Source organism: Wolffia australiana, chromosome 14, assembly GCF_029677425.1.
Source record: "Wolffia australiana isolate 7733 chromosome 14, ASM2967742v1".
NCBI classification, from domain to species: Eukaryota; Viridiplantae; Streptophyta; class Magnoliopsida; order Alismatales; family Araceae; genus Wolffia; species Wolffia australiana.
This window is the reverse complement of record NC_135848.1, coordinates 4,788,832-4,802,404: the sequence shown is the minus strand read 5'-3', so window position 1 is coordinate 4,802,404 and position 13,573 is coordinate 4,788,832. Positions and strand designations below refer to the sequence as shown.

The 13,573-nt window shown below is 47.3% G+C and overlaps 1 long non-coding RNA gene across 1 annotated transcript; it reads left to right on the top strand.

The window, feature by feature from the left end:
- Nucleotides 1–4,689: 4,689 nt before the first annotated feature.
- On the top strand, nucleotides 4,690–12,343 carry LOC144712203 (uncharacterized). The gene is made up of 3 exons (XR_013583749.1): nucleotides 4,690–4,744; nucleotides 12,013–12,109; nucleotides 12,191–12,343. It is a non-coding gene; the product is annotated as an uncharacterized LOC144712203 (long non-coding RNA).
- Nucleotides 12,344–13,573: the final 1,230 nt, after the last annotated feature.

Here is a 13,573-nt window from a genome sequence, read left to right as displayed (position 1 = left end):
TTTGAACACATTGGTGATGGGTACTATGCATGCTTACTGTGCCGTGAGAAGAACCCACACAATAAGAGGAAATCGATCAAGCGGCAGGCGGACAAGAGCACCAACGTATTTTGGAGACATTTCCAATCTTGTCATCATAAACGTCATGCTGAGGTTAAGAGCTTGGCGGTGGACGACCTTGATCAACCACAACTAACGGAGGTAATGTAAAGCAAACAATAGGGAGAGCCAAGCCGACGAAGAGCGATAAGAGGGCATACGCAAGATGAGACGAAGAATGCCATTTAACGGTTTATATGTATGACTGATTCACCGTGGAGTATTTTTCAGAATGTCGCATTCAAGGAGTTGTGGCACTACACGACACAACTGAACGTGTATCCCCCAAGTAAAAATATCATGAAGCAATGGACGATCCATATGCATGGACGCATGAAAGAAGAAGTGACGAAGCTCTGGGAGAACGTGGATCGAGTGTCCCTCACTGTAGACGCGTGGACTGCAGAGAATGGTACTGGACTTCTAGGCATCACCGTTCATTTGGTGGACGAGAAATGGGTTTTACTAAAGCGGGTACTTGCCATCCGAGAAATCGGCGGCACACATGACGGGGACAACATGGCGTCCATCGTTCTTCAGGTCCTAGAAGAATTTTGTCAGCGCCCAAAGGTCATCATTCAACATCAAACTTATCTTAATAATTAAACATGTGATTTTACATGTGACCGGTATTTATGCAGGTTTGCGTTGTGACTATTGCCAATGCCTCTACGAATAAAAGGATTTTGTCAGCAATTGTGAAGAAGATAAAGAGCGTCAACCCGATGTTTGCGCCAGAAGGCACATTCCATGTGTTGCACACATTCTGAACATTGTCGTACAAGTGGCAATAAAATGCGTCAACATGTGAAGGCGACGTGAGCAAGATACCAGACCAGTACGACAACGACGACGACAACAATCTTGGAGATATATTCTGACGTAGGACGACTACGGGGTAGGCGAGGAAAGGCGGGACGACAGGACTAGGGGTAGAATAGGCGTGAGGGATAAAACAATCCACAGAAATTCACGGTCGGATCCGGACTTTAAAACCGATGAAAATCTGGTGGTGCAGCTCCGACCCTTATCGAGGGCGGGAGTACTGTCTTCCCCCACCGCGACGATGCCTAAGCACCGAAATCAATACGTCGAATTCGCGTCGCGAGGAAACACTCGAGAGGTAGGTTGAAGAAGCAGAGAATCGAAACCAATTCAGATTCCGACGGCGGTGGAAACTTCCCAAGAAAACACTAGACGGAGAACACGTCGACACCAAAGAGTTCATGCGTACCTCAACACCGCAGTGCGTGAAGAGGTTACGGGCAATCGAAACGTGACGAGGCTGGGTGAATCCGGGCGTTGAGCGGCCCACTGGATGAGGACGAGGCTGGGCGTTCCGGGCGTTGGAACGGCCCTGGTTGGGCGCGTTGTCGGGCGCAGGCGTCAGCGTGGTGAACACCTGCGCGCGCACGGCGCGCGGCGGGTGCGCGGCGCTGAGCGCCGCGCGCGCGCTGAGTGCGGAGTGCGGTGGAGCGCACCCGAGCACGCGCAGCGCGCGCGGCTTGAAGCGCCGACGGCGTCCGGACAGGGGCAGCCGGAGTGCTGTCTCGGGCGGCCCTGGCGAAGGCTGTCAAGGCAGGCGAGCGGCGCGCGACGACGGCGCGCTGGCGACACGCAGACGGCGCATGGGCGGCGCGCGGCAGCAGCGGGCGGTGCGGGCGGCGGCGCAGGCAGACGGCGCGGCGGCGGCGCGCGAGCGCGCGCGGCGGCGGGCGGCGCGCGCGCGCGGCGGCGCGGGCGGCGGCGGGCGGCGGCGCGGCGAGCGCGGGCGGGCGGCGGCGCGGGCAGCGAGCGGCGCGCGGACAGCACATGGGCGGCGTGCAGGCGGCGCGCGGGCGGCACGCGGGTGGCGCGCAGGCAGTCTGGGTGGCCCATTTGGAGAGAAAGAGAGAGGAGAGGGGAGGCCCACGTCGCTAGGCCGCGGCAGTGGCGGCAGCGGCGGCGACGGCGACTAGGGTTTGGACGGTGGAAGATAGGGGAGGCTGGGCAATCCTCCAAGAAGAGTTAAACAAAAACTCGATTCTTGAATTATGATTGCCTAATGTTTCTTGAAAACAATGGCCTATATATAGGCCTTGGAGGAAAGAGAAAATGACGAGAAAATAAAGACGAGAAAATAAAGACGTGCGCCGTGTCACGCCAAAGGGCAGTTGTGGATCTGCCTCTGGCGTCGTGTCATGACGCGCGTAGGGACGTGCGTGGGTGGAGACGTGCTTGTCGACGGTTGTGGCATGTTGACTTCGGTTGACTCCAGTTGACCGTGGTCCATAGCGGGCGTGTTGACTCTGGTTGACCGTGGTGATGCGTTCGATGCTGAAGTGTTGGCGTCCTCACCATCAATTCCCCCGGGGTGCAGAGAACTCGACTTCATTGAGTAGACATCTGAAAGCTCGAGTGGGATCAGCAGGTCGGGGCGCAGGCGAGCCAGGTCTTCCTCCGTAATCCACGTGTCATCCATCGATGCCTTGCCCTGCCAATGAACAAGAAATTTCCGCACCGTTCCACCTTTGGTGAAGGTGATTACTTCGTCCAGTATTTCCTCGATGATTTCATGCCAGTCAAAGGGTAGTGATGGGGGAGTGGACAAGTCAAACTCGCTCACCAGAAAGTCCGAGGGTAGAACATGGCTATTAGACGAAGGAGGTGGAGCTTTAAACGCGACTAAATCCGAGATATTGAAAGTACTGCTTATTCCCCACGAGGAGGGTATGTCAATGGCATAGGCATTTTCCTCAACTCGTTTGAGGATCGGAAACGGCCCGGCACTACGAGCATGAAGCTTAGTAGCCCGTTTGGAAGAAAATCTTTCCGGCCTAATCCGCACCATCACCATTTCACCTTCTTTAAATTCACAAAAACGACGGTGCAAATCTGCGGATTGTTTATATGAGGCATTACTATTTATAATGCGTGAACGGATTTCCTCATACAGACTTCTAATATGATGCGCAAATTCACGACCATCATCTGAGACTCTAGCATGCGGCAACATAGGTATAAGGTCGGTAGGGGTACGAGGGAGATGACCATGCACAATCTCAAATGTACTCATACCGGTAGTACGGTTGACTGACGCGTTGTAAGCAAATTCGGCACGCGGAATGACAGAATCCCAAGACTTGAGGTTGTCTCCCACCAATGACCGTAATAGGTCGCCAAGGCTCCTATTTACGACCTCGGTCTGTCCATTAGTTTGGGGGTGAAAAGCCGTGGAAAACTTAAGCTTTGTCCCCAAAAGATGCCAAAGGGTCTTCCAAAAGTAGCTAGTGAATCGGACATCTCTATCCGACACTATGCTTTTTGGAAGACCGTGGAGACGCACTACTTCATTGAAAAATAATTGGGCGACATGAGACGCATCCGAAGTTTTAAAGCAAGGGATGAAATGAGCCATCTTCGAAAAACGATCTACAACCGCCATGATGGAATCATGGCGTTTGTTCGTCCTCGGAAGCCCTAGCACAAAGTCGATGCTCACATCCTCCCACAGTTTTTGAGGGACTGGTAGTGGGGTGTAGAGGCCGGTGTTCTGCTTTACCTGCTTAGCGAGAGCACATACACGACATTGAGAAACTATACTTGCTATGTCTCGCTTTAGGGAGGGCCAAAAGAATCGATGCTCAATGATAACACCCTAATTTCGGTCTTTATTTCATGTTATTAGCATGATTTATGCATTTAAAAGGCTTAAATTTGGGTTGTTATCATATATTTACACAAAAATAATGCTTCCAAGTAATTTCTGATTTTTCCCTAATTTTCTGTTAATTATATGAATTTTTAAGGATTTATTGAAGCTCGAAATAATTATTTTTGGATGAAAATGGCACATTAAAAAGTTTATTTCGACATTTATCAACATGGGAATTAATCAGGGAATTTTCTAGAATTTTCTAGAATTTTTTACGAATTTTTACGAATTTTCTGGGATTTATTTCAAGAAGAAATGCATTTATTCTATGAAAAAAGGGCATATTTATAAGAGAAAAAAATGTATTTATGCAATTTTTAGACTTTTTGGGGCCTTTTTCCAACGTTTCGTTGCAAAAGACCCTGAAAACAGCTCTCGGTCGCCACGGCAGGCGTAAAGATCATATTTAAAATCATTCAGGGTTTTATTGCAATTTTTAATATATATTTTTAATGTTTTAGGAGAAATCGGAGGAGAGAGAGTGCGCGAGGGGCATATACGCAATTACTTTTGGGCGGCGTCCAAAAGCAATTTCAGGCTTTTTAAGGACTTTTCTGCAAAAAGGAGGATTCAAAATGCGCCAGCCAATGAGAGAACGACACGTCATTGCGTGTTTAAAAACGAAACTAATAAATAAATCAATTTTAAATCCAATGGATTAAATTGGTTTAAAATTGATTTATTAATAACTTTTGATCCTGAAGTCCGATTGAGATGATTTTTTTATGGATTTGTTCGTCTTGATCCTCTCTTTCTATCTGTACGGTTAGATCATTCAGATCTAGCCTAAATTGATAGATAAATATTAAGTACTCAACGGGGGTAAAATGGTGATTTTTACCCTATAACCTAAGTATAAAAGCTAAATTTCGAGAGGGGGAGCTCATTCTGGATGGTGCTCTATCACAGCTGCAAGACAGGGAGGAGCTCTAGCTTGGATCAAGTTATCTGGTACTTTTTTTTCCTTGATTGTATTTGAACTTTTATGCATTTTGAATGAATTAGGTTAAGTTGTTTGTTTCTTCATCTCTATTCTGATCTGAACTTCTAAATCGCTTGGATTGAGCGGCATGTACAAGCCCTGATTAGGATTGAGAGAAGAAATTGAGGGATTTACCTTGGCATTCAATTGCATTCAAAAAGAAAACTCTAAAAAATTTAGTTTTAATTCTTAGGAGATTAAGATTTCCCTTTTTATTTCTGATTTAGCAAATTCTCAAAACCAACCAAAACTTAAATCAAAAATTTCTTCCAACCTCTCTAATTGAATTCTTTGATCCATCCAATTGGATCAATTAATTCAATCTAGAGCCCACATTTCTTCTTTTCATCTCATCTCATCTACCCCCCTCTCTAAATTCTCACCTAATTAGGGTGACTTGATCCTCATTGAAGATCAAATTCACTCTAATTAGGATCTAAAACACCAAAAATAAAATCAAATTGAAATTCCTACTTGCCTCCCTTGGACGACACTCATACTTATCACTATACATATTAAGTAGAGTTTTATAAATTTTATTGCATAAGCCAAAAATTCACAACGATAAGGGCTAAAAATTTTGCGTAATTTTCACCCCTATTTTTGGCTTATCACTCAACCATAGCTATGGTTTTATCTCTCCCAAAATGACCACTAAGGCATCCGGCATGTGTTTCCCATACGAGGGAATCCCTAAGAGATGAGCGTGGGATGCATAGGCGACGATCGTAAAATAAGAATCCATTCTCCACGATATAATTTTGATTATCATGATTCGGATATTTTCCTAAGCTCTGAAGAATGGGAGCAAAATCCGGGCAATCAGGATATAGGTCCTTCATCTGATCAAATCCGATAACCTCAACTTTCATAACATTCAACAAGTGGACCCTTCTACTCAAAGCATCGACGACTCGGTTCTCAACTCCTCTCTTGTGTTTAAGGACAAAGGTATAAGACTGAATGAATTCGACCCATTTAATATGCCTAGAGTTTAATTTCTTCTGGGAATGGAGATATTTCAAGGCTTCATGATCTGAGTAAAGGACAAATTCCTTAGAGAGCAGGTAATGACACCAATGACGTAAAGACTGGACGATCGCATAAAATTCTTTGTCGTAGATAGAATATTTGAGCTTAGCGTCATTCAATTTCTCACTAAAGAAGGCAATAGGATAATTTTCTTGACTCAGAACTCCTCCTATTCCTAACCTTGAAGCATCACAGGCAACCTCGAATACTTTATCAAAATCAGGTAAGCGAAGAATAGGGGCCTGAGTCATTCTAAGTTTGATCTCCTCAAAAGATTTCTGAGCTTCTACCGTCCATTCAAAATAATTTCCCTTAAGGCATTCAGTCAAGGGTGCCATGATGGTGCTAAATTTGGATATGAATCATCGATAGAAAGTTGCTAGGCCATGAAAACTACGAACATCATGGGCATTTTTAGGCGTTGGCCACTGGGCTATGGCATAGATTTTGGCAGGATCAACGGATACACCTTGGCCAGATAGGATAAAACCTAAGAATGAAACATGACTGACAAGGAAAGAACATTTTTTTGGGTGAGCATACAGCGGCTCAGTTTTCAATACTTCACAAACTAAACGTAAGTGTTGGAGATGGTCGGGTGTGGATCTGCTATAGATAAGGATATCATCAAAATATACGACGACGAAATTTCCTATGAACGGTCTAAGTATATGATTCATCAATCGCTGAAAGGTGCTAGGTGCGTTTGATAATCCAAAGGGCATGACCTTCCACTCATATAGTCCGTCCTTGATCTTAAAGGCGGTTTTCCATTCGTCTCCGTGTCAGATACGAACTTGGTGATAACCGCTCTTAATATCAATTTTGGAGAAAACTGTCGAACCTGCCATCATATCAAACATATCGTCGATGCGGGGAATAGGAAACCTATACTTGACCGTGATCTTATTTATAGCTCTACTATCAATGCACATACGCCAACTCCCATCCTTCTTGGGAGCGAGCAGTGCAGGAACGGCACACGGGCTAAGGCTCTCTTGGATGAACCCCTTGTCCAAGAGTTCTTGGACTTGGCGTTGTAATTCCTTGTACTGCGTAGGGTCCATCCGATAGTGAGGGAGGTTGGGTAATGACGACCCCGGAATGAAATCAATAGCGTGCTGGATATCACGCATCGGAGGTAGGTCATTGGGCAAATTATTGGGGAAAACACTAGCGAATTCCTCTAGTAGCTGAGAAATCTCGGGGGTGGGGTGGAGGAATCCTCGGATGAATGATCGGGTATCATGGCCAAGCACATAGTCATTTCACTATCGAGTTCTTTCTGAAATTGGGATCCAGTAACAACACATAAGCCTACGGATGGAGATTTCGGTGAGGCTCTCTACGGACTATGAGTGCAGGTATGCCACGTGATTTTCTTGCCCTGATGGATAAAAGAACAGGTATTGCTCCGACCATAGAGGTGTACATCATTATCATACAACCAGGGCGGCCAAGGATAATGCTGCCCACCTTCATGGGTAGTACATCACATAATATCTCCTCTTCGTAGGATTGAACCTTCAAGGGGAGACGGCATTGGTTCTTCACAGGGATGGAGGTAGCATCGATCCAAGACACGAAATAGGGGTGAGGGTGATCAATCAAAGGTAATCCCAAACGTGATGTCATAACATCGGAGACGACGTTAATACAGCTACCACTATCTATGATCGTTTTACACATCTTATCACCAATTTTAAAATATGTGTAAAATATGGATGTCCTCAATGCAGAATTATCAGTGGTAGGCTGAGTAAGGTTGCAACGGATAATGCCCCTAACTGACGTAGATGGGTCGTGACGAGGAAGAGACGGGGGACAGTCTGTGATACCAATGAAACTCACTAATCCATCATCATGCACAAATTCATCGACAACATAGCTCTCAACTCTATACTCCTCCTCATCTATAGGTGGCTCATCAAAGGTAGGGTCACTATCGAGGGGCTCCTGTCCTATGTGCAAGGCTCGTGAAGGGCATTGGGAAGCTCTATGACCTCGACCTTGGCATTTAAAACAAGTCAAGCCGGAAGGACCGAGTTGTGCAGAATTGGGTTGAGGAGGAGCCCTAGCGGTGGACTCTAGGGAGGGTGAGGGACTAGTATTCAGCGTAGTTGATGACTGATTCAAAGCGGGTGGACGATGTTCGGTGGGAGTACGAGTAGGGGTAGGAGCGGGTGGTGGTGGTGCCGGGAGAGCTAAGGGAGGATTACGCTGGGTCGCACGATTGGAATAAGAAGGGTTAGATAAGTGCGACCAATCCGTAAGAGCAGGGCGATTGTACACGGGAGTATGGTATAAGTTCTGACAAAGTTCTAGGTCCTCTACAATCTGATAGGCCTGCTTGAGATTCGTGGCCTTACGGACAAGCAATTTCCTCTCTAGATAAGGATTAAGACCAGTCCTAAAACGAGAAATAACGACTCGAGGATTCTCTTCAACTCGACACCTCATATAGAATTCCTCAAATTGAGTGATATACTCTGAGACGGGGCGCCTACCCTACTGCAGTTTATGCCATTGGTCAAGAAGGTTGTCAAGATAGGCAAGTGGGACGTATTTTTCACGTAGTTTGTCCTTCATTTAGGGCCAAGTATCTATGGGTGCCTCACGACGGTTATAAATCGAAAATTCAAGATTTTCCCAAAAGATCTTGGCTTGTCCACCTAATCTCATCTCGGCGTACTGGACCTTCTGCCACTCTAGCATACTGTACCACTTGAAATAACTATTCAATTTAGACTCCCAATCAAGATACTCTTTAGGGTCCCTAGATCCCTCGTAGTATGGAACATCGACTTTGACGCTACGCTGAATCTGCTGACATTGGTTGTCGTGATCCACACGACGGTGATCGTGATGGGGAACCACATCCTCGGGTGGAAAAGGATCGTTCCTGTCTGGACGATTCCCGTTCCATCCATGATATCTATCATCAGGCGGATAAGGATCATTCCGAGGGGGATGATTCCTATCGGGCTCCGGGATCCTCTCCTCCGGTGGACGGTAGTCGTCCCGTAGTGGGCGATTTGCATCATGCACCGGGGCTCTATCCACAAGTGGATAGGGATCGTTCCGTGGAGGACGATTCCGATCCTGACCTGGGGTCCTAGGTTCGGGCGGATAGTAATCTTCGCGACTATTTCTATCATGAACCGGAGTACGAATATCCGGAGGAATCGGATCGTCTCGCTCGAGACGATTCTGATTTCGGCTTCCAGATCTATCTTCGGGTCGTATAGGATCATCAATGTCGCGATGATTCCTATCACGATCTCGAGATCTAGGATCTGGGGGAAAGTAGTTCTCGCGATCACGACGATGTCGATCCAAACCTCTATTTTCGAGTTGATAAGTCCGTTCGCTCACCGCATCGATCGAACTAGTTAGACGATTGTCCATATTGGTAATTCGTGTATTGACATCACGAAAACCATTCTGGACAGCATCTAATACACGATCGATATCTCCTGGAGAAGAGGTCAGTGGTATGGATGACGACAACTCGTGGACAGGGACAGACACCTCACAACCGTCTTGGGGTTGGTCTGTCATCGGAGAGGCGACTCGTTTGCCGAAACGCAAATGCATGCAAGGAACTGACAGATGATGATGAATGTAGACGTCTACGATGGCAGAAACGACTGGGCTAACAGGTTAGGCTCTGATACCAATTTGACGTAGGACGACTACGGGGTAGGATAGGCGTGAGGGATAAAACAATCCACAGAAATTCACGGTCGGATCCGGACTTTAAAACCGATGAAAATCTGGTGGTGCAGCTCCGACCCTTATCGAGGGTGGGAGTACTGTCTTCCCCCACCGCGACGATGCCTAAGCACCGAAATCAATACGTCGAATTCACGTCGCGAGGAAACACTCGAGAGGAAGGTTGAAGAAGTAGAGAATCGAAACCAATTCAGATTCCGACGGCGGTGGAAACTTCCCGAGAAAACACTAGACGGAGAACACGTCGACACCAAAGAGTTCAGGCATACCTCAGCACCGCAGTGCGTGAAGAGGTTACGGGCAATCGAAACGTGACAAGGCTGGGCGAATCCGGGCGTTGAGCGGCCCACTGGATGAGGACGAGGCTGGACGTTCCGGGCGTTGAACGGCCCTGGTTAAGTGCGGTTGTCATGGGCGCAGCGTCAAGCATGGGTGAACACCTGCGCGCACGAAGCGCGCGAAGGGTGCGCGGAGCGCACGGAGCGCCGTGGCACGCGGCGCCGACGCCGCGGAGTGCGTGGAGCGCACCGAGCACGCAGCGCAGCGCTGCTGCGGCGCGCCGACGGCGTCGGACAGGCAGCCGGAGTGCTGTCTCGGCGGCCCCTGGCGAAGGCTGTCAAGGCAGCGGCGGCGCGCGGACGGTGCGCAACGGTGCGCAGGCAGCGCGCGGACGGTGCGCGGGCGGCGCGCAGACGGTGCGCGGGCGGCGCGCAGACGGCGCGCGGGCGGGCGCGCGCGACGGCGCGGCGGCGCGCAGCGCGGCGGCGCGGCGGCGCGGGCGGCGCGGCGCGCGGCGGCGCGCGGCGCGGCGGCGCGGGCGGCGCGCGGCGGCGAGCGGCGCGCGGCGGCGGGCGGGCGGCAGCGCGGCAGCGCGCGGCGCGCGGACAGCACATGGGCGGCGTGCAGGCGGCGCGCGGGCGGCACGCGGGTGGCGCGCAGGCAGTCTGGGTGGCCCATTTGGAGAGAAAGAGAGAGAAGAGAAAGAGAGAGGAGAGGGGAGGCCCACGTCGCTAGGCCGCGGCAGTGGCGGCAGCGGCGGCGACGGCGACTAGGGTTTGGACGGTGGAAGATAGGGGAGGCTGGGCAATCCTCCAAGAAGAGTTAAACAAAAACTCGATTCTTGAATTATGATTGCCTAATGTTTCTTGAAAACAATGGCCTATATATAGGCCTTGGAGGAAAGAGAAAATGACGAGAAAATAAAGACGAGAAAATAAAGACGTGCGCCGTGTCACGCCAAAGGGCAGTTGTGGATCTGCCTCTGGCGTCGTGTCATGACGCGCGTAGGGACGTGTGTGGGTGGAGACGTGCTTGTCGACGGTTGTGGCATGTTGACTTCGGTTGACTCTGGTTGACCGTGGTCCATAGCAGGCGTGTTGACTCCGGTTGACCGTGGTGACGCGTTCAATGCTGAAGTGTTGGCGTCCTCGCCATCATATTCTCAACGTCTGACGGCAATGACGGAGCACGTCGTTTGTTATGTTTGGGTGATGTAGTTTGCAGTATTTAAAGCCCTACGCAACGGAGACATGAGTATGTGAAAGCATGTGAAGATGACCCCGAAGTCGAGGACTCTAACATGGTCTTGTTAGATTGTTCGACCCGCTGGGACATCACTTACGCTATATTATCCGCCACCGTGAATAAACGTGATGTCATTGATGAAATGTCGAAGAATTTTGGCCGTAAGGGGAAGGCAACGAAGATGTAGAAGGACGAGTGGGAGTTGGTGAAAGAATTTTGTCGCATCCTTGGGCAGTTCGCTGTATCCACCAATCATGATTGCAAGATAGTGACGTGGCCATATGTGATGTATTACTTCTCATAGATGGCCGCATACGCCACATGGAGGTGGTCCAACAAATCAAAGAGGGCATTTTCTTCACCTGCGTACGACGATTGCATGATGGAGATTGTTCTACCATGGCACAAGCGTGTAAGGCGATGCAACGCAAGCTAGTGCAATATGCAGAAATCTTATGGGCGAATGATGCAATCACTAGCACAACATTGATGAACCCATTCCACAAAGGGGAAATGATCAGTCAGAGCGTCAGAGAAGCAACCGTTGCATATGTATGGTCTTTGTTACCATGTGACTCGCCAAGGCATGCAGCGAGTGCGCACGTTGAATATGAGCACCCCAAAAGGTAGAGAGTTGGACTCTTGGCTACAGAGCACTATGCGAAAAGTCCAACTTGCAACTATGTCAACGAGGTTGGCATTGGACAAGTTCAACCAATATCTAACAGAGGTTGTGCCTAATGAGGGAGTGTTCACCCAACTATCTTGGTGGGACAGCATAGGGACGAAGTGCTTCCACTTACTTGCCTCCATTACACGGGAGCTGTTGTATGTATGTGCAACAAGCGCTCCTGTTGAGCGCATGTTCTCAGCGAGAAATGCTATTGTCACGTACAATAGATCACTTTTGTCACTGATAATAATCAAAACACTCATCATTGTGAAGTGTTGGCTACGTGCGAACAAGAAGCAATGGTACACTGATGTGGAGTTGGATTCGGATGGCAAGGATGGCCAAGGTGGGTTAGTTGCATGTGCTCGAGGTAAACATCACCTACATTGACTACCTTTTATGCATATTTTACATAATCATCATGTTTTATTTGTTATCTTTTGCTATGCAGGTGATAACCAAGTAAGCACAAACCTTTGACGGAGCGGTGGGAAAATTCTCAGGCGAAGGGCGTATTTTGGCGGTTAAATATTACATAAGGAGTCAATTTTGTTGCACACATCTTTTCTTAAAAATTTTAAAACATTTTCCTGTAAATTTCTTTAATTTTCCAACATTAAAAATATTCACTTACCCTATTAGTAATATACATATTTAAAATTTGCACTTAATTCACTAATGTAAATATTAGGTATATAAAGCATCTTAGAGAACCAAATAGTGTGGGAATCTTTTGTTAAAAAAGTTAAAACACTTTCCTATAAATTTCTTGAATTTTCCAACAGTAAAAATATTCAATTACCCAATTAGTAACATAAATATTTTAAATTTGCACTTAATTCACCAATATGAATCTTATGTATAAAAACCATGTTAAAGAACCAAATAGTGTGGGCATCTTTTGTTAAAAAATTTAAAACATTTTCCTATAAATTTCTTGAATTTTCCAACATTAAATATTCACTTACCCAATATTTATATTTGGTAAGTGAATGGTTTACATACCTAATATTTATAGTAGTAAATATATTTTAAATTTGCTCTTAATTCATTAATATAAATATTAGGTATGTAAACCATGTTAAAGAACCAAATAGTGTGGACATCTTTTGTTAAAAACTTAAATCATTTTCCTATAAATTTCTTGAATTTTCCAACATTAAAATATTCACTTACCCAATTAGTAATATACATATTTTAAATTTGTACTGAATTCACTAAGAGATATATAAACCAAGTTAAAAGTGTGGGCATCTTTTGTTAAAAAATTTGCAACATCTTTTGTTAAAAATTTGCACTTAATTCACTACGTTTAATGTTGGAATTTTTGATGTCGGACGTCGTCAGGAACATCGTCCGGTCGGCACCGAGTATGATGGCTCGGTACCGATAATGGATGGTGGTATTGAACGTCGATAGTGTCATCATCTGACGAATAAACCCTAACAGGTCGATGTGACTACGAAGCAATGAATGAGTGCCCTATGTGTCGTACGTGCAGGCTCCAACTTGAGGGAGGCGCCGAGCTCCGAGCTTGGACGGGGTCGCCGGGTGACGGTGATGGTGGCCTCTCGAACGTCGTCAAAGGGGTGAAGACGTCTACGATTGAACAGAATCAATCCGTAGGGCTCGTGCGTAACGGACGGTCTTGTCCATACGGGTAAGACAATCAAGTATGTCGTAGTTTCTCTCAAAACCTCTCTCACCTACCTAGCCCTAGCACGGTGGAGTCAAGAAAAAATTTTTACTGCAAGAGATAATTAAATGAGCGATGGGAGAGGATGGCGTGCCTCGTCGACGTGGCTCGTTGTGCAGAGTTCATCGACGGTCGGCG